We start from the raw sequence: 22,433 nt of genomic DNA on the forward strand, positions 1-22,433 counted from the left end.
CTAAACTATAAATTTTCATCTGGACTTGTTCAACTAGTTAATTACAGCTGATTGTCAGGTCACTGTCAAGTAGTGCACTATGCAGAAGCAGCATTTCCTAACTGAGGGGAAGCACTGCTGCTGGAACTGTTGATTTACCAGGGACATATATACACTTGGGACATAGGAAGCCTTGTCATAACTCTATCATTTAATGGAGATAGAGTTCATCTGACCTTCATTTGCCCAATTATTACTATAAGAGAGGCAGAAATGAGCACTTGATGTAAATGAATTTAACACTACTTTTGTAGCATATCTTTGTGCACATTTCTCTTCAGCTTTTCTAAAAGCTAACCAATAGAGAATTATGTAACCTTTTTGAGTTCAGTGCCTTTGACTTAATATACAAATTACACTGGTTATTTTGTAGTTGTACTGGCAGCAAAATATAAATTAAACTAGAATTTGTGTATTTTGACACTTTTTAAACATTTACATGATTCAGAATTTTCCACATTCTAAACTAGTTGGGAACACACTGTCCACTACATGAAAAAATGTGAGTAATATGATATTCACAAAGCAAATATGACCTTGAATCATTATAATCATTACTTCTCACATTTCCTATTCTGTTTCTCAGTGTCCTAAATCAGTTTATTTTAAGAAGTTTTATAATCATTAAAGTCATTATATACTTTTACTTTGTCAAATAGACATATTTTTATATATCCTGTATATGGGATTGTTCATTTTCTCAAATCTGTTTTGAAGACCATCCAAATATGGTAGAGGTTCACCTTAACCGAAATTAGGCAGTCTCAGCCTCGTACACCAATTATTTTAATGTTAAAAGCTAAAAATGAATGTGGAATATTGTTTTTCTAATCTAAGGGCAAGACTTTACTCTGTAATGCTGACATCCTTCAGGAAGAATGTGGACAAATTGGAGAGAGTCCAGAGAAGAGCAACAAAAATGAGTAAAGGTCTAGAAAGCATGACCTATGAGGCAAGATTGAAAAAAACTGGGTTTGTTTAATCTGGAGAAGAGAAGACTGAGAGGGGACATGTTAACAGTTTTCAAGTACATAAAAGATTGTTACAAAGAGGAGGAAGAAAAAATGTTTTTTCTTAACCTCTGAGGATAGGACAAGAAGCAATGGGCTTAAATTGGAGCAAGGGAGGTTTAGGTTAGTCATTAGGAAAAACTTCCTAACTGTCAGGGTCATTAAGCACTGGAATAAATTGCCTAGGGAGGTTGTGTAGTCTTCATCACTAGAGATTTTTAAGACCAGGTTAGACCAACACCTCTCTTAGTCCTGCCTTGAGTGCAGGGAATTGGACAAGATGACCTCTCGAGGTCCCTTCCAGGTCTAGAAAATACAATCACTTAAAATCTAAACTTTAATATTGGTACTGTGAGATTATATTATTACATTAAAGAAGAAAGGATAAAAGTATTGTGGGAGAGACCTCTGAATAAAAGGAAATGTCTGGGTTTTTTTGTCACAGAAAACTCCATTTCCTTAGAAGCTATAGACAGATAAAAGAAGAAATAGGTTTGATAGGGAAAGAAGTTGATTTCATAGGTCTTTGTTTTTCTTCTCTCAGCAAATAAACCATTTGTCTGTAACTGAGCATTGAATGATGTAATCGGGTTGCATACCAAAAATGGGATTAGTAGTATCCCTGATGTTCATATTTCACAAATGTTACTTCAAATCGCCTGACCACACTATAAATCTAGATCCTTTCACAAGCATAAAATTATCTATATCTTATAATATTTTGGGTTTTTACTCCCAAATTTATGCAAAAAAGTATTTTCCAAAGATCTGTGAATATACTGTAACTCTTGTTAAATATAATGGGATTAATATACATGCACTGGGGAGAAAATACAATACTGGAAGTTTCCATATCATGTGCTATAGATGTGGAGAGGAGTCATATTGAGAACTCTGTTAGGTTATTGTTATATATTTCTTTAGGTTCATATAGTATGTATTCTGAATTTAAAAAAAAGTTGATTTTGTCCTGTTCCCATAGTTGTGCTGCACTTCATTATTTTTCAGACCACAATTTGCTTAAATTATCATTTTGTATAGGCATGGTAATACAGTGCAAAATAAATAAATAAAAACTAAAACCAAACAACATGATGAAAATATCATTCAAACATGAAATTTTTATCAGATGAATCCTTCAGGAGTCACATAAGAGGTCTTGATTTTGAAACTTAACTGTGGTTTACTTTTCATCTAAGCTCAGACAGAGAATCTTAATGCAACTCTATTGAATACTCTTATGATGCTTTGCAATATGAGTAATCATTTAACTTCACTGCTTGATAAATCAAAGGATCAAAGCTAAACAGTTTACCCCATAGGAATGTGCTGAGAAAATACTAGTTACTGGTATGTTTTGACACCTTTACTGGGCTGATAAGGACTTCTTTCACCCGTATTGAGTATACTTCTGAAACTAAAACCCGTAATACAGTTGTCTGCATAATTAATATAGCTCACTTCTAATACTAATGTAACCCTCAAAAAAGAGGCTCACTATGTCTCCAATCTACCTAACAAAATGTAACTGTTATACTGAATGGTTAAAATATAGGGTGATATTGCTGAATGTTTATACCACTTCAGTCAGATACAAAGAGAACAACAACTGATCTTTAGTAAATGGAAGCATGGGATCCAACTAAGAAAACTCCATGGTGGTAGGTGAGTTTTTGTTCGTTGTTTTCTTTTCTTTTTTGGGGGGGGAAGTGTGTTGGGGGCGGGGTTGTTGTGGGTGGTGGTGGTTTGTTTCTTTGTCTTTGTTAACTTGTATCATGATACGTAGTAGTCTTATTTTAAATTGCTTGAATATATTGTTAATATACACACCATTTTCCTGACTTTATGGTCAGTCAGTAGCTGAAATTTGGGGTCTTGTAGGGTGGCTTCCATGTGGATAAGAAAATGGTGACATGGAGTCAGGATATTTTCTTAGTTGCCTTATCTGCAAGCTGTACACTCATCCTGTTTCCCTGAACAGTTATAGGAACAACATTGCATACAGGCAACTCTTTTCCCAGAGCCTTGTTCTGGCCTTCTCTTCCCTTTCCATAAAACAGCTTCCTTGCATCTATTTGTCTCCAAGACACTCACAGCAAAACACTCTTGCTATATATCTATTTCTAGCCCCCAGCCATCCCTCTGAGCTACATAGTGACCTCCCTCCTTTGTTCCTCCGTTTTTGTTAGATAAAGGAGCTGCAGTGAATGCCTAAGCATCTGTTTACTTTAATCTTTGTTTCCACAAAGTGCTGATTGAAAAACAATTTCCATCCCACGGGAAATTCCAATGTTTTGATATTTGTTTTCAACCCAATATGAGACAAAATATCAAAACTTTGCATGGAATTAAAGGTTCCCAAAAAAAATTGATATGGAATGTTGAAACATCTCACTTCAACTTTCCTGAACCAAAATATTTCATTTTGGAATCTCTCCCTCTTTCTGAACTGCTGTGGTGCCTCATGGGAGTTGTAGATTCTGAAACAAATGAATATAGGAACAGACGCACTGGAACAATTTTTATAGTGGAGTGTGCTGATAAAGGAAACCATGTATTTGGGTTGTTATTGCTACTTTAAGCCAGGGGGGTGCAGCAGCACCCCCAGTACCGCTAGTTCCAGCACCATTGTATGGGACAGTAAACAACACTGATGAGGTCTTTATAAATAATATAGACTGGGGAAAGGTAGAAGAACTGCTTTTACTGCCACTGCTTCCAAAATTTTATTTTCACTGTAAATTAATTCACTTAATACACTTTCCACACACCTTCATAGAAATGAAATGTGCTTCCATGAATGTTAATAAACAAATTAGAAAGAAGGGGAGCATGGTAAGTCATAGTTTTGGTTTCTGATTCATTAAGACATCAGCAAATTTTTCTCACTAAGATCTAATCTCTATTACTTTTGAACATTGAGTACTGATAACCATGATCTATAATAACGTTTTTTTAACATCCAGTTCTATGCAAGACATTGAAGAGCAGTGTGTGTGGTAGAGAGAATTATGTACTACAAATCATTTTCCAACTAATTATTGCTACAGAGTCCATACTGTTTCTTTGTCAGACAAAATGATTTAAGGTTCAATTAAAACCAAATAAACTGATTCTGCTGATGTGAGATTCATCACTCTCTACTTTTCCCTATGTACTTTCATTTTTAAAAAATTGACAGATTTTCACATTGTTCTTTGCCAGCCCCTAAAATCTTTACCTAATCAATTTTTTAAAATATTTTATAATTTAAGCCTACTGTGCTGAATGACAAATACAGGAGTTTGTCATCTTCCCTAGAGCAGATGAAAGACACCTGCAATGAAATATGAGTGCTACCTATAACTGAAACAATACAGAGACAAAAAGGCTTCTAGAAATCTGTGTTGATTTTACATCTTCCTTAGTACAATACAGTCAACTGTCAAATGCCTTCTGCAGTATTTGCTAGCACAATCAAATTCACTTCTTACATCTAAATCAATCAATAAAAAACCTCCATTGTACTCAGATGGAGCTTTACAAATAGACCATCCCCGATAAAGAAAGTTGGAGCCTATCTAAGGTGTGAATAAAAGATTTTAATAAATAAAATTCCCACTCAAAATCATAACTACATGGAGATGGGGTTGAATGGAGCACGTTAGTTCTCAGTGCCATCAAATTTTGGGAAAGTCTAAACAGAATCCAGCTCCAAACTTTGCTGCTTTGCAGATCCAGATATGAATCCTCTGAAATTTAAGGAAGATAGGATCACAGCTACTTGACTCAGGTCCACCCATCTGTGAAATGCCTAGTTTTGTTAGTCTAGTAACAACTACTACATAAAGGCTATGTCTACACTGACATTCATACCCAAGCACTAGTTCATGTTAATTCTCATTTATGTTCCCTATACCTGTGCCCAAGAGTACTCATGCTTTGCTGGACACAAATATAATGCTGTGTACATGCATATACCCATGTTCACACTGCCATTCTAAGTAGCAAGGTTAGCACTACTATTTCAGGGGTGGTATTCCAGGGTTCTTTGCCTCAAAGGGAGACACTCTAGAAGTAGCTTTGTTAGGTGATGTTGGTACTGTAAAAGGTTCTCATGAGGAGGAGAGCGAAAAATTGTTCCCCTGAGGAAAGGACAAGAAGTAATGGGCTGAAATTGAAGTAAGGGAGATTTAAGACATTATGAAAAACTTCCTAACTGTAAGGGTAGTTAAGTACTGGAGCAAGTTACCTAAGGAGGTTGTGGAATCTCTGTCACTGGAGGTTTTTAACAACAGGTTAGACAAACAAATGCCAGGAATAGTCTAGACTTTGTCCTGCTTTAGTACAGCAGACTGGACTAGAAGCCCTGTCAAAGGTCCATTCCAGCCCTAGATTTCTATGATTAAAAAAATCATATTTATACTATTAGGTACATGGGTTATATATTAAAAATGTATTTAATTATATTTTAAATGCTAGCTCATGTTCTGTTATTATTTTGGTTATTTAATTTTAGGACATAAAATATAAACCAGTTTAAGGGTATTTTTTAAAAATCTTTCCGGGACTGCCTTCTGTTATAAGGTGACATGGACACATCCTCTTTTGACACATGTACCTTAGCTAACCACACTGAGAAGATGGCAGCTACTAGTTATAAAATGTGTTCTCTGGATTTGCAAAGAATCGTGTGTCTTAGGTGAAGTTCATGCCTTGCTTTGAAAGATATTTAATATTCCTATGCTCCTTTGTTGTGAAAGATTATAGTTACTGAACCAGACCCTGTTCAATTATTCCTGTCCCTTTGTGTCACTTCAGCATCAAAAAGGGAGACAAAGTCAGTGGATCAACTTAGCTGGAGACTCCCACAACATATTGTATGTGATTGGGTGGGTGGAAATCCAAAGCTGGCAGAAAGCCATTGCAGACAGTTCCTATGCAGTGCCTCTGTGTGGAGGGTATTGAGATGACAGAGAGGTGTAGCCAAACTGAACAGGCAATGTTGGAATATTTTTCTGTCAATGTTGAGAGTATTTTCATTCTTGGTTACTTATGATTAAGGAATACTGCTGACAATATAATAAACTGCATCACATTTTCAAGTAGAAAGAGCTGATTGAAACCAGATCTGCTTTTTTTGTTTTCAGTTAATTCAGAAATATCAACAGAAGCAAAGCAACTGTTTTGCTAATAGGAAGATCTGGAAACTGATGGCAGCTACACATTTATAATTTGACATGAGCAAAACCAATAATTTTCTATTCTGTTTTTAGTTTGCGGCTAGTTCAGGGGGAAATGAGTGTAGCTCAATATTATGTACAATTATAAACATGGTTGACAATTAAAAGTCAGAAAATGTGGCAGACATTCATATGTAGGACCTTACCAAATTCACAGTCCTTTTTCGTGAATTTAACAGTCACAGGATTTTAAAAATAGTACAATTCAAGATTTCAGCTATTTAAATCTGAAATTTCATGGTGTTGTAACTGTAGGGGTCTTGAGCCATAAGGGGTTGTGGGGGGGAGGGGGAGCTGTTGCAATATTGCTACCCTTACTTCTGCACTGCTGCTGGCAGCAGCACTGCCCTCAGAGCTGGGCAGCTGGAGAGCAGCAGCTGCTGGCCAGGATCCCAGCTCTGAAGGCAGAACTGCTACCAGCAGCAGTGCAGAAGTAAGGATGGCATGGTAAGGTATTGCCACTCTTACTTCTGAACCTCTGCCTGCTGAGCTGGGCCCTTAGTCAGCAGCCGCCATTCTCTGTCCACCTAGCTCTGAAGGTGGGAATAAATATCTGCATAGAGACTATATGCAGATTTCCAGTGACCAATGATCCAGTCATTTTTATCCAAACTGGTAATTAGGCTACGGAGCTGACATTTTCCCTTCTTTATAGGGAAATTACTGACAAATACACAGCTGATCTACATGTTATGTATCACCACAAAAATGTCCATTATTAACATGTAGCTTTGAAATGTGTTTTTGATAGTTTATTTTAAAATGTGAAATAAAGAGTAGTTGCACAGCCACATTAGTATTCATGTATAAATGCTACCACTATTACAACCAGAGTCCAGTAGTTCCTATTGTAGTTAAGGTTACAAAAGTATTTCCATTGCATAGGACATACAGGAGCATGTAGCTCAGACACAGAGATGGATTTTAAAGCAAAAGGCCACAACTTTATTAACGTTTTAACATCAATGGGTGGTCTAACCCCATCTTAAAATTCCAGGCAATTCTTTGAGTCCAGTGCACTGTTTAAATGGCCACCATATCAAATAACCAATGTTCAAGATTGTCTCACCTTCAGCCTAACTCTAAGGATTCAGTTCACTTTTCAATTTTCTTGCATCACCCATGAGGGTGAATAAGGATATAGATGAAGGGGACCTTGTTCTACAAAGACTTAAGGTTTCCCCTTCTTCCTCCAGGCTAATAGAGACGGCTAGTTACGTGTCTCATATTACTTCTGGGAGATTCTCATCCATGCTGGACACCAGCCATAAGTTTCAATGACATTACAAATTCTACTTATAAACTAAACACAACTTTTAAAGCCTTTCTTTGCTCTTCATTAACCCAAAATCAGGCCTCCAGCATGCTAATGAGAAAGGTGAAAAATCATCAGGTACCTTGATAATCTTGTCCCAAGGAAAAATTCCTTTCTGAGCCCACAAACTAGTGATCTGTCAGATTCACAGGATCCTGGAAACGTAATTCAAACGATACCTCCTTTACAGGGCAGGGCACAGTAAAATGGCCACTACACACCCTGTGGGCTTCACATACAGCAAGGGGATGGTGGAGTGAGAAACAATCAACTCACTTTTCTGTCCATTCACCCTGGCCAATGGCATGAGGGAGAGGGGGAGAAATTGTCTTCCCCACCAAACCTTCCAGCCCAAGCCCAAACTCCACCTGCATTCTAGCTGGAGCGGGGAGGAAGAAAAGACTCAGAGCAACCTACCCTGCCCCTCATCTTTGCCCATTATCATCATAAGCTCATCCATTTTCAAAACATTTACATCCTGGACTGAAAATGTCCACAGTTGGTCTCTGCCCAAAGGTGATTTCTTTTTGCTGCTGTAAGTCTGAACAAAAGCTATTTTAGATTTATAGCTTCCATTGGTTGGAAACTGAAACTAGACAAATTCAGACTAAAACCAAGTTGCACATTTTTTTACAATGATGATAATTAACCATTCGAACAATATACCTAATGGCATGATGGATTCTCTGTCACTTGAAGTCTTTAAATCAAGACTGGATGTCTTTCTAAAATATATGCCATTAGGGCTTGATTATATTTTGTTTCTTCTGGCCTTAAAATGTATTATTCTTATCTGTGAGTGAACTGAGTACTCTTTTTTTCTTTCTTTTTTAAGGTGGAAGTTTGAAATTTTAGCATCGACTTTAGTCTTCTTTCAGAAAACTTCTGTGGCTATGAGGAGAGCCTTTAAAATAATTTTATAAAGTTATGGGTGATTAATAAATCATTTTCAGAGCATGAATAGTTGTCAGTGATTCTAGCAATAAGCCACAACATGATCTACATTTGTAGGCACCAGGTATACACGCTGGATGTATTGCAATCACAAGACTGAAGGACGTTCTACTTTCTCCCATAAAATGTATCAATAATCTACTGTTTTCCAATTCCCTCTTTTAGTCTCTCATTCTGGCTACTTATCCCACTTCCCCAGTACCCTACACACCTGTCTTCCATTTCAGGAACAGTTGTAGTCTAGCAAGCTACATGACTCTAGAACCCACATCTGTTGCCACTTGGGTTGCTGCTATATCCACGCCACTGCCAAACAGCTCTGACAAACTGGCGAACAGCAGCCTGTGATTGCTACAGGGTAAAGTGCCACTGGCTTTCCCACCCACAGAGGCCCTTATGGGTTGTGCTACCACATTCCCTAATTGGGCCAACAACACTATTTTCGGCCTAGGGAAAACAGCTGGAAGCTGTCTGTGAAACTAGGTGAATCCTTGGCCTGCTGCTGCAACAGACCTTGCTGCATACTCCTGATACCCAGCCTTCATCCTAGCTCTTGCCCACCTGCTCCACTCCCAACACCTCACCTTGCCTATGTTCTTCTCCCCTGATCTACTTGGCTCTAACTTGCTGTGATGTGACACAAGAATGGACTACTGCTTCTGTCCTGGATCCTCTGGACTGAATGCAGAGCTCATAACTGAGCCCCCTCCTCCAAACCAGGCACTGGCCTCAATGTGCGCCTCAGACTCAGGATGTAATTTTAACTTTCTCATATCAAAACTAACTGTGGAGTACTGAAAAGTGCCTATCGTATCTCTTGCAATCAGTGAGCTAAAAGTGTCTAAAGGAGCTACAAAGTGTTGCTGGATGGGGGGCAAAAGGAAGCTTAAAATTGTCACTTTCTTCTTCAGTACCTCACTCCTTGCTCTCCTGTCTCGCTTAACTTCTATTGCCACCTCATACCTTCCCCAACCCACCACACATCCATTAAACATAATGGGTGAGGCGGTTTGTTGTGGGAGTTAATGAAGAATTCCCACATCTACAATGTTGGGCGTGGTCCACAAACATGAAAAAAAAAATAGTCCAACTGACCATTGACTCTGAACAATGAGTGTCCCATCATAGTCTCAGAAGGTTTTAGCAGTGCCTCTGAACCCCCACTTACTTTGTGGGATTGAACACTAGTTGCTAGGACAATTTCCATGACAGCATTATTAAATGTTTCAGACAAACATTCAAATAATTTCAAAGTAACAGTAAGAAGGGAAAAAGATGGGAAATAAGTCAGAGCTCCTGCAATTTTAGGATGTCTCTAGTTCCTTTTGTATTCTAAAATATTCTGTAAATTCTAAATTTCATTTTAAAACATGCATTATGTTTCTATATTTGAAATCCCTTGAAATCCTATTTCCATCACTGTGTAAACTAAGAAACAGGTCCCACCAAACAGCAGTTGATGATCTAGAAAAGGTGGGAACTTGCCACTCCCCCCCTTCGTTCACCTCACTAAATCTAGACGTCAGTCTCACCGGGATCATTTACATGTTAACATTATTAATAATTAAGGCTAGGCTTTTTCAAAGGAGCCTATGAGTGTTAAGTGTCCAATTCCACTGAAAATCAGTGGGAGATGATTTTCTATCTGGCTTAAGTGCTTTTGAAAATCCCCTCCTCCCGATGTTGAGTTTAAATGATGTTGACATTTTTTACTCTGCCTAATTTTTTTTTCTCTTTACAACCCTATTTGGAGTAGTATTGTGTTACACCACCTAAGACAGAGCGCTGAGCTCATTATGCCTGAGACAGGCACAGTGCAATCCTGAGGTACACAAAGTAAACACAGCTGTTGTGCCATCCATATACAGAGATTCAGCATTTGTTGCTGGTACAGGGAGTGGCAGGCAGAGCATGGCCATGTGTCTGTTTCTTTCTTGATGACTTTTGAAGCTAATGCTGTTAACCACACACAGCCTGTGCATTTCTGGAGCATAAGGAGTATATCTGTGCCAGACCCCCATTTGGGGTTGCAATGTGGGGAAGGATTGATGGTGAGGAAAGATGCACTATCTTTATTTAAACAGTGCATACAGATTTTGAAGATGTGTGACGTTGTATTGTAGCAGTGTCGTTCGTTATTTCCCTGCACACACACAGCAGTTCATCGGTGTATTCCACAACATGGCAGGTACTGAGCCCTCATTCCTTTTAAATTACCAAGGGTTAATTGTTTAGCGAGCATAATCACCTTCAGTCATTTAAAAATTATTTTGTTCTTGTTTTACCATTTGTAGTGATAGCATTGGCACCTTATCAGTAGCCCAAGGCCAGAAACGTTCCTAAAATTGCCTGTTCAAGTGTTTATTGTGTTAATGGTCTTGATCTGCTATTAAATAAATTATGCATTCTTCCCCTTAATCTGTGTTCTGTAATGGATAGTCCTTGCATTAGAGATGTGCCAGTAGTGGCGTATTTGCGAGTACTCAAGAACACTATACATAGCTGCACCAGTGCCTGAAAAAAATCTAGTCTAAGAGATTATGTGAGGCTATGTATATGTAACTCAAAGCAACGTGATGTGTCCTGTCATCATTTTGTTTTCAGAGGCAAGTGCATATCACTGTGAAGGGAACAATAAATATCTGCTCTTCTTATAGTCTGGGACTTGGCAGGCTTTTTATGTCATGCAAGGAAACACTATAGTTCACCCTAATACCAATTCATATCTATATACTTATTAGGAAGCACTAGGGCAATGTTATAAAGATGGAAAATACCATAGGCTTGCCAGCACATCACATCTATAAATTATAAGTGTTTGTTTCTGTTTTTAACAATGTGCTTGAGTGTGTACAGAGTGAGAAGGGGAGGGAAAAATCAGATGATTTTTAAAGTGACTTTTTTGGGATCTTGAAATGGATTTGTTTTTGTTAACTGACAAGAAGATTAATCTAGATCTAGATTAAGATTAAGGTTAAGGCATTCATCTGAGATTCAGGATAACTGGCTTCAATTCCTGGCCCTACCACTGACTTCCTGTATAATCTTGGGCAAATCACTTAATCGCTCCTTGTCTCAGACCACTATCTGTAAAATGGGAATAATAAAACTTTCTTTGCCTGACATGTCTCTTCAGAATGTAAATTCTTCAGGGCAGGAATGATCTTCCTATGTGTTTTGTACACTGCTTGACACAACTGAGCTCCAGCTACTACTGTAAACAGTAGCCATCATTATTTTCATCATATACAGAACCCAGGGAATTACAAGAATGTTTTTCTATCAGGTACTAGGATCAATAAAAACACTTTAAAGAGCACAAATTTAGGTAGGGAGCTGTGCTAGCATCTATTTGAGCTGCTGAAGTACTTCCCTCAGAAAGCCACTGGCATGTCATAGATTCATGGATTCCAAGGCTAGAAGGGATGATTGTCATCATCTAGTCTGACCTCCTGTGTAACACAGGCCATAGAACCAGCCCCAAATAATTCCTAGAGCATGTTTGTATTGATAAACATCCAAACTTGAGTTAAAAATTGTTAGTGATGGAGAATGCAGGACCCTTGGTAAATTGTTCCAGTAAATTACTCACACTGTTAACAAATGTATACCTTTATTTCCAGTCTGAATTTGTCTATCTTCAATTTCTAGTCATTGGCTTGTGTTACATGTTTCTCTGCTAAATTGAAGAGCCCATTATTAAACATTTGTTCCCCATGTAGGTATTTATAGACTGTAATCAAGTCACCTCTTACCCTTCTCTTTGTTAAAATAAACAGATTGAGATCTTTGAGGCTTTCACTCTGTCTGATCTAGAGTATTTAAAACAAATAACTTAAAAATTTCCACTTTCAAATCAACCATTACAGTTTTGCATTTTTCTGATTTAGTTTAATTTTTTAATTTACTTAGAATATTTTAATACAGTGAAACACCGGAATGATCATCACATGAATTTAGTCATTTAAAGTCAATGCAGCAGAATCAGTAATATTTAATTTTTTTAACTTTTCTCTCCACTTTTAAGTATTATCAGATATGACTTTTCCAGGCCACACTTACTACCTCTCCCCTAACAATGAGTGGTTATTATTGGCTTCATTCATAAAACTTTACAGAAAGCAGCTGCATAGGAAACTGTCCAGTTCTCAGTGGTCACCTTGGAAATCTCTCATGACTATAACACTTCTCATTGACATGATAGCTGGAATAATGGTCTCAGGGAATTACAGATGTGAACAGGATAACAAACAATTGATTTCAAATGAACAAGACAAGGGAAATGCTTTCAGAAAACTTATCATTCATGTAGTGTTGTCCCTCATGGAACAATACTTTCTTCTTCCCCACAAAAGCCTGACCATGGTTAGCATAGTAGAATACCCATCTGCAGCATGCAACTGCTTTGTCACTGACATGGCAGGTATAATGAACTGTTGGTATTGAGGAGAAAAGTGTGCTCATAGACCAGGTTTTTAACAGACTAAAAATTAACTGTACACAATGAAAAATGAAGCATCAGTCCTGGGCCCCACACCACACATCTGCGTTCTGAGATAATCAGACTCTCCAATAACAGCAGTATGGGGTTGTTGCAATGAGCTGACAAAGAGCCTAAGTATCTCTGCCCTCTCTTAAGCATACATATGTCTCTTGCATTTGCACTGCCTGCAGCACCTATCTATTGAAATCTGCATTTGAGCTGGCAGCAGCAGCAGCAACCTCTGCACTAATTACTGCATGTAGAAATGCATTTTACACAGAGGCAACGGTAGTCAGTGCCTGTAACTGATAACAGAGACCACATTTTCAAAAAGGCCTCAGTCTGGACCCTTATGCTATAGTCACAACATTTATTAACTACAGTGTCCCACTCCTGTTACTATGATTTCATTTCCAGCATAGGTAGCAATAGTAGGAATGCTAAAGTAGACAGTGTTTCAGGAGCTTGATAGCATTAACTATGTCATCCATCCATGCTCACAGCAGGTCTAGATGACACAGTGGTGAAAATATAGTGGCACTTCCACTCATCTATTTTAGCAATCCCAATGTTGCTGCCACCACCAATGGAGCTGGATCAGTGGGAAATTGTAGAGAAAAAAGTATATATCCAGAGTGTCTGGTTGTTTCTGTGTCCACTTTCCTCCTTCACAGCTACAATACCCACACCCTGATGTAAAGGAAGCAGGGAGCAGAACATGGTTGAGGGGGGCGGGAAGAGTTCTGCTACTTCTGATCTTCCCCTGGTGTTTAAGATATCTGTTTTCTTGCAGTTCTAACTTGCCTTTGGGGATGCAAGATTAGGAGAGGCTGAAAGAACTGGGCTTGTTTAGTCTGCAGAAGAGAAGAGTGAGGGGGGATTTGATAGCAGCCTTCAACTACCTGAAGGGGGGTTCCAAAGAAGATGGAGCTAGGCTATTCTCAGTGGTGGCAGATGACAGAACAAGAAGCAATTGTCTCAAGTTGCAGTGGGGGAGGTCTAGGTTGGATATTAGGAAACACTATTTCACTCGGAGGATGGTGAAGCACTGGAATGGGTTCCCTAGGAAGGTGGTGGAATCTCCATCCTTAGAGATTTTTAAGGCCCAGCTTGACAAAGCCCTGGCTGGGATGGTTTAGTTGGTGTTGGTCCTGCTTTGAGCAGGGGAATGGACTAGATGACCTCCTGAGATCTCTTCCAACCCTAATCTTCTATGATTTTATGATCAGGGAGTTATAAACTGGTTTCCTCATGGTTCCCTCACCCACTGCATTCAAGTCTGCTCAGTTCATAGTCTATGTAAAGATAAAGGTCACTTCACCCCCGCCCCCCCGTGTCCCTTTAAGGGAGTCAGATGCCCAGCCCACTTGTGACAGGGTCCACTGAAGGGAATGAGCCAACCCAACCACCTGCAGGACAGTAAATGCCTAAGTAGCTGGGAGAAACAAACAAGGTGGGTGAGATAATATCTGTTATTGGACAAACTTCTGTTATTGAGGGATACAAGCCACACAGAGCTCTTCTTCAGGGCTGGGAAAGGTACTTGGAGTGTCACAGCTAAATGCAAGAGGGCAGTTAATTAAGTAAGGGATACCTGGGCCTAATAAAAGGCTTAGGAGAGCTCAGGTGGAAATGCTCCTGAAGAGAATGGAAACTACAGAGGAAGGGAGCCTAAACGGTGAATATTTTCCAGGTGGGGAGACCTGTGCTACTGTGAGCAAACAGGGAAAAGGCTGCTGAACTCTTGAGACAGCAGACAAGCCTGAGGTTTTTCAACCGAGGGATCTACTGCTGGAACTAAGAGAAGTTTGTTTTGGGGCTTTAAAATCTTATTTGGGTTCTGAAGTAGGAACCTACAAGTGCTCCATTCAGAAGGCTTAATTAAAGGGAGATACTCTGTTGTAAAGTAAAGTGTTTGGCTTCTTTGACTGGGTCTACTATTATCTTGCTTCATTGGAGGAGGTGGGAGGAGTGTTGCAAACACTTGAATGAATAGTCCCACTGAACTGAAGTACAATTATTATGGTATGTGTCCGCAGGACTGGGTAATAATTTAGCTTATGCATTTCTGCAAGCACTATACTTTGTACACAGGGCTGCCCTGGGGGGGGGGCAAGTGGGGCAATTTGCCCCAGGCCCTGCAAGGTCCCCCAAGAGAGTTTTTCAGGGGCCCTGGAGCGGGGTCCTTCACTTGCTCCGGGGGCCTCGGAAAACTCTAGCGGGGCCTGGGCCCCCGGAGCTTCTTCCGCTCTGGGTCTTTGGTGGCAATTCTGTGGCGAGGAGTCCTTCTGCTCCGGGACCCACTGCCGAAGTGCCCCAAAGACCCGTGGCGGGGGGTCCTTCTGCACCGGGACCCGCCGCTGAAGTGCTGGGTCTTCGGTGGCAATTCGGTGGCAGGGGCCCCCTGCTGCCGAAGACCCCTGGCCCCCTGAATCCTCTGGGCGGCCCTGTTTGTACATGTTTTTAGAATGTTTACATTTTCTGTGTGTGTGTGTGTGTGTGTGCATATACTCATTGTTCATGTAGAAGTTCACGTGCAAAATCAGGGGTCCTTATTTGAAAATTTTACCCTAGTTTTAAAAATGTATTTTAGCAGTATCCAAAAATGTAGTCCTTACAGAGTACAGATGAGATTTGGCCACTGGTATTTATAGTATACAATCGAATTTTTCTAAACTTTCCTGAAAAGGACCTGCTTTGCAAAGGCTGTTGCATGTTTATCACTGAATAGTTATTGTTTATTATATTTATTAAGATCTTGGAGTATGCCATGGAGAAGTGCAAGGTAACCATAAGACCATAATAACAACGTTTAATAACCTGCTAGTAGAAATACAAGACCAGAATGTACATATATCCTCATTTAGCTGTGCTTAAGTGGTTACTTCTGAACATATTGCATACATCCGAATAAGTATGCACTACATAGGAATGAGTAATAGTCATATAAAACTCCTTTTCCATGGAAGTGTGTTTTGTCAAAAATGCAATGTATAATATACAATCTATGCAAGAAAAGATGATCAAGCAATTTGGAAAACCGTTAGGGGTCTGACTGAAAGCCTGTTGGATCAATAAAAAGGCTCCCATTGATTTCAGTGTGTTTGGGATCTAGCTCGTATAGAGTAAAACAAATTTGATTTTTATTTGGTTTCTGGTTTTCTGATTCTCCAGTTCTCAATTTTTTGCAAAAACAGTCAGTGGTACAGTAATTTAGTTAATTCTCTTAACATTCTAAGTATATTATTCACAGTTCCCAAGCATTTCCCTACCTGTTTTTTATCAAGACTGTCAATCATTATCAGTTAGTATAGCACTGGCTTTGAATTAAACAGACTGTGGTATCTGACAAAAATTTAAAAAAAAAGAGAGAAACCTTAGTGATGCAACAATTAACATAAAATATAATTTTTTGTTTAGCAGGTCCTGATCCTGCAAATGATGATTGATAGGCGATCCCTTAATTTGAGGATGATCTCTACCATGGATTTAGATTGGTCCTGAGATGGCTCAGGAGTTTGATCCTGGAACCACAACTCCTCCCGCAGAAGGTACAGACATTTCATGGCAGCCAGCTGCTTGCTGGGAGAAAGTTCTTTCTTTTTCCTTTCTTCCTTCTCTCTTCAGCTTCGAGGGCAAGGCGCTTCTCCCCGAAGCGAGCCACTGCCTGATGGAGGATATGGTGCCACTGGGGTCAGTGATGCCCACATCAGTTAGATCCTGCAAATACTCATGCACGTGCTGTACTTCTAGCAGATGAATAGTCTCAAATGATGTCAATAAAATGACTTGGTCCAAAGCCTATGAGGACTAGAGTCTTGTATGTGAAGGATGCTACACAATTCTTTCTTTCCCCCCATCTCCTGCATCAGAAAGGGTAAGGAAAGGTCTGCAAACAAAACAACTAGTATTACTCTGTACAAACATGAACCCAGGGTCCTTATTTGAGACTCTCACAGCCTCAAATAAGGCTGGTGACACGTGCTGGGTGGGCAGAGAGGCAGAAGGATACAACCAATTACTGTGGATGGGGATGGATTTTAGCGCATTCTTAAATGTTACGCTGAATTGGGGCCTTGTTCCTTGACTTCTGTAAGACTGCCAAACAGGCTTCTCAATAAGCCACAACCATGTATGAAACTTATTTTGCAAATATTAATTTAAAAATAACTTTGAAGAGAAGCTGGTGTCTCCTTTCAAAGTGGACACTTGGTCTAAACATTCCAACTTTCAGCAATCCAGTGCAATATAAACCCTTCATATAGCCAGGCAATATCACTTTAACTCTTGTAACATATTAACTTTTACATAACAATAATTTGTAAATAGCACTGTTTAAATGGCTTTTTTGCTCAACATTTTTCATCTACTAAGTTACTTTCATCTTGAAGGGTGTATTCTCCTGTCGGCACAATACAGTATGTGTATTTGTGTATGTATACATTATGGACTATACAATGGGGTGTGATGCAATATGAAGTCTTTGAGGGTGAACTTGGGAGGACTGTTATTCCAGTGATAAAGTCAAGGATGCACATCCTCTTCAAAAAGAGCTAATAAATGCTAATGATCCTGCTATTGTCTTCTGTTCATGCCACATATTTTGCAGAAAAATCTACTTTTAATGTGTTTGCCTGCATTTCAAAAGAGCTCACTGTCAATATTTTTCATACCATTCCCCATAAAAGGCAACGGGAATCAGGAGTACAACTCTCTAGATCTTGGAGGTGAGGAAAAATATTAACCAAGACCTCTGAAAAATCCTACCTATCGGAGCTCTCCTCCATTAATAAAGCTGCAGCGGTAGAACCTTCTATTTCAGGTGTCTTCAGTAGGTGTCTTCTGTTTCCAGTAAAACAAAGGATGGATAGTAAGCAGAGTGTGGGAGAGGTGATCAAAAATGCATGATAAATGCAGTTGATTACAGGGATATCATCATTGCATAATTGTATATATGTCTTCACTCTATGAAAAACACTAATATACTGGGGGAGAGAGAAAATATATTCTAACACAGTGCATTTGATGTGACAGTGTGATCATGATTTTTTTTTCTTCCGATCTTGTGGCTGATTCAACTCCCATTGCAGTCAATAGAAAGACTTTCTTTACAAAGCAACAAAAAGTCCTGTGGCACCTTATAGACTAACAGACATATTGGAGCATAAGCTTTTGTGGGTGAACACCCATTTCGTCAGATGCATATAGTGGAAATTTACAGAGGCAGGTATAAATATGCAGGCAAGAATCAGTCTTAGAGATAATGAGGTTAGTTCAATCAGAAAGGATGAGGCCCTCTTCTAGCAGTTGAGGTGTGAACACCAAGTGAGGAGAAACTGCTTTTGTAGTTGGCTAGCCATTCACAGTCTTTGTTTAATCCTGAGTTGATGGTATCAAATTTGCAAATGAACTGAAGTTCAGCAGTTTCTCTTTGAAGTTTGGTCCTGAAGTTTTTTTGCTGCAGGATGGCTACCATTAGATCTGCTATTGTGAGTCCAGGGAGGTTGAAGTGTTCTCCTATAGGTTTTTGTATATTGCCATTCCTAATATCCTTTTATGTAAGGATTGTCCAGTTTGGCCAATGTACATAGCAAAGGGTATTGCTGGCATATGATGGCATATATTATGAAAATTGCATCTGTACCCATCATCTAGTGCTATTTGAGTGCTCTAAAGTACATGCTTATGCTTCATTGTCTCAAATATGCATATCTGACAGTTATGACTAGAACTGGGTAATATTTTTGGCCAGATTTTTTTGTAAAATTGTAGATTTGGATAAATGGAAACATTTTTTCCCTAGTTCTCTTACATTTTATCTTTCAAAGTTTTAACATATCCATATGGACATAGTCAAATACAAATGATAAAACAAAGGTGTATGGATTTAACAATAACAGTAACTGCTAAATACTCATTAGGGAATTTCTTATAATGCTCAAACACCGCACCCACTCTAAAAAAAAAAAAAGAAACACCCGAGCCTAATATATCTGTACTCAGCTTGTAATGCTCTCATGAAAGTCTTTAAAATTAGATCTTCTGCCTCTATAGAGCAATGTCAGTTTTTCCCATGAGGGTGGTGTTGGTTAGCTCAGTTAGTCAAACTAAAGAAGTGGGGAGGGGAAATAGCAGATTTCCATTTTTGTAAAATGCTTCTTTCAGCTCCTATAAGTGCCGCAACACTCCATTTCTTGGCATTACTTAAACAGGGTAGATCTTCTTCTAGAATGCCCAATACGCAGAGGCTTGATGTAGGGGAAACTCAGAAAGCCTGAGACACCACACACTTCCTTCCAAAATATGGATATACTTTCTCAATCAAAGATTATATGAGCCACATTTGCATTGGAGCTGTTATCTCCAACATTTACTATGTGGGGCAAGTACAGCTTTATGCAGTTGCTCAGGAGTCCAACAACTTTGTTCTGAAAGAAATGCAAAAACAGAGAACTGGATGGTCTGCCAGATACTATTCCACCTGTTGGTGGAAATTGAGATGTTTTGCTCCTCCTCCCATTTTTCTTTTATGATATAGTCATATAGTATAGGATAAATCGAGGAGTTCAGCCACATACATGTGGCATGCCAGCCAAAAACATTGTGGGTTCTTTTTTAAGATGCACTTCTAGTGGCGTATTTGTAGCTGCCAACAATTCCCCACTCTTTTATAATTTTGAGTTGAAGCTTATGGTAAACAAGACCTTGCTCTTTTGGTAGCTATCAAAAAGATATGTGAAGGAGGCTAAAGTTGTCAATTCAATAATAACTTGTATGGTTAGGGTTAGCCTTGGTTAGCCAGGCGGACTTGAGTTTCAAGCTATTAACAAATTTAAATTGGGATTCTTCCATGCCACTCTGGAATGAGAGTTGAAGGGGTAAGAACACACCAATGTCAAACCTCTCATGCTGCAGGTTTAGGTTAAAGTTGGACATTAGGAAAAATGTCCTAAATGTCAGGGTGATTAAGCACTGGAATAAAGTGCCTACTGAGGCTGTGCAATCTTCATCACTGGAGATTTTTAAGAGCAGGTTAGACGAACACCTGCCAGGGATGAGTGCAGGGGACTAGACTAGATGACCTCTCGAGATCCCTTCCAGTCCTATGATTCTATAAGAGCAGGTAAACACTGGGGTTTTTTCCTTAAAGGTGCAGACAATTGTTTTAAAAGTGGAAGTGCAGAGAGCCAAAGGGCTTAACTAATTAATCTTCAATCTCAAGTCACATTGAGAAGAGTTGCTGGGACAGAACCATTTTATTAAAAATCCTAATTAAACAGCTAAGCGATATAAATACAAATCAGATAATCCTACCCCCACATCTGGCCATGACTACTTAACTATTTTGTGGGATATCTCTGGTGCCTTGTGTTCCATAAGAATTGTTGCATAACTCTATTTATTCAGATAAAACAATTAGCGAATTCATGTGAATTTCAGAAATGTCAAAACAAATTGTTTCAACGTTAGGAAACATCTTGCTTTGATTTCTAGCTAGATTCACACACCAGCACGGGAGGAGAGGTGATTGTGGTATCCCATTTATAAGGTTTATTCCAGTTTTTTGGGCACTCACCTGGGATGTAGGAAACCCTCTTTCAAATCCCGCTGTTGATCACGGACTTGAACCCAGTTGTCCCCACTTCCAGGTGAGTGCCCTAAACACTGATCTATAGCAGAGGTATGCTTGGGCTTAATTTGCACTGTTCTGGTTACTCATCACATAATGGATAAACATAAATCTCTAAAACTGCTCACCAGATCTGATTAAAGAACTGTTTTGTCATCATTTAGAAAAGTAATGTTTTCCGGTTTGGGTGAACACATTCCAACCTCTGCATTCGTGATACATTTGTAATTCTAATGTCATTGACCACCTCCAAGTGCTATTAGATCAGCTGAGACCAGTAACCAAACATCAAAACCCAGAATGCTAGGGCTGGGAGGACTGATAGTAAATAATCTTTATTTTAAAATTGACTTATTGGAGTAGCACAGACAAATCCGAGGGCCATGGGTATGTGTATAATAGTGGATATATAAACACACATATATACGCTTCTGCAAACAGTCACCTATTAATTCCAAATCTTGAGTGATCAATCCATAATACAGATATGACTTAATGGCTTGCAAATGTCACTTAGAAATGAAATCAGTTTTGAATTATGAGCAAAAAAAGAAACCTAAAATACTTCTTTGAATCTGCAAATTGGGGAGGTGGGGGGATGTTCTCTTCTCCATGAAAGCAAGCTTTTTCAAGCCAAACACTCAATGATCCTGATCCATAGCAATGGTAGTTGTCACCAAAATAATTGAATGTCAGTGAATTCTATGAACAGTAAAAAGCCACTTTTCAGTATGTAGATTGTGCTAAAGTAGCCGTGGGAGATGCTTATAACATTTGGGGAGCACAAGGCAACAGAAAAAACAGGTACTGTACTGCGGAAATAACACCTAAGTGGTGTTCCTGTCAGAATTTGCTATATGCTTATACAAGGATTGGGTCTAGCTAAAATTATTTTAATTTATCAAAACCCTGCTCTTTAATGAGATTTTCATCTGCAAACAATGACTTCTTTCAGCTACTTTGAATGTTCCAGCTGTTACTGTCTAGTGTGACACATCATGTTAGGCATGTAAAGTAGGCATGTGTGATTTATACAAGCTGATGTTATACACTAAAGCACGACGCTTCATAATGTGATATGTCAAGCAGTGAATTTGTAACGATGTCGACCTCTGAAAAAAGCTAACCAATAAAAACAACCCAAAAGCCCTAAACACTTCTCCATTTGACATAGAAAAATAACTGAACTGGTGAGACTGATCCACAGACTTCCAGGGAAATATTTGTTAGCTTGTACAGTAAATAGAGGTTTTTTTTTTAAAAAATAGGAAAATGATTTTCAAAATGATTTTGAAATGGATTATATTTTCACAATAGCTGAAATTATCAAAATCAGCACTTCATTTACAAAAAAAATCTTATTAAAGAGCAGGGTTTTGATAAATCAAAAATGATCTTGATTTAGAAAATGATCTCAAAGACTTTGATTAAATTATTGTAGAAATTTCTATTATTGTTTCAGAATTTTTTTTTTCAAAAAAATCAGAACTTGTGTCTTTTTTTCAAAACCTTTCATTTTCATTTAGGGGAAAAGGAATTTTTTTTGGATTGGGAAAAAAACTCCTATATGTGAAAAGTTGTGACCACTCTGACTGTAAGTGGTAAAAACCTCTCTGCTGCTGTCAGAGGCTCTCCTGTGAAGAGAAGGGAGTCGACCAATACTTCCTATGGAAATGCACTAGAGTTAATCAGCTATCAGAGGTCTCTGGGTATATGTTCCAGGCTCATAATCCATGATCAACTAGTATGAGTTTCCTTTGATAGAAGCATTATTGTCCCA

This window comes from Mauremys mutica, chromosome 5 (assembly GCF_020497125.1).
Source record: "Mauremys mutica isolate MM-2020 ecotype Southern chromosome 5, ASM2049712v1, whole genome shotgun sequence".
In the NCBI taxonomy this organism is placed as follows: domain Eukaryota; kingdom Metazoa; phylum Chordata; order Testudines; family Geoemydidae; genus Mauremys; species Mauremys mutica.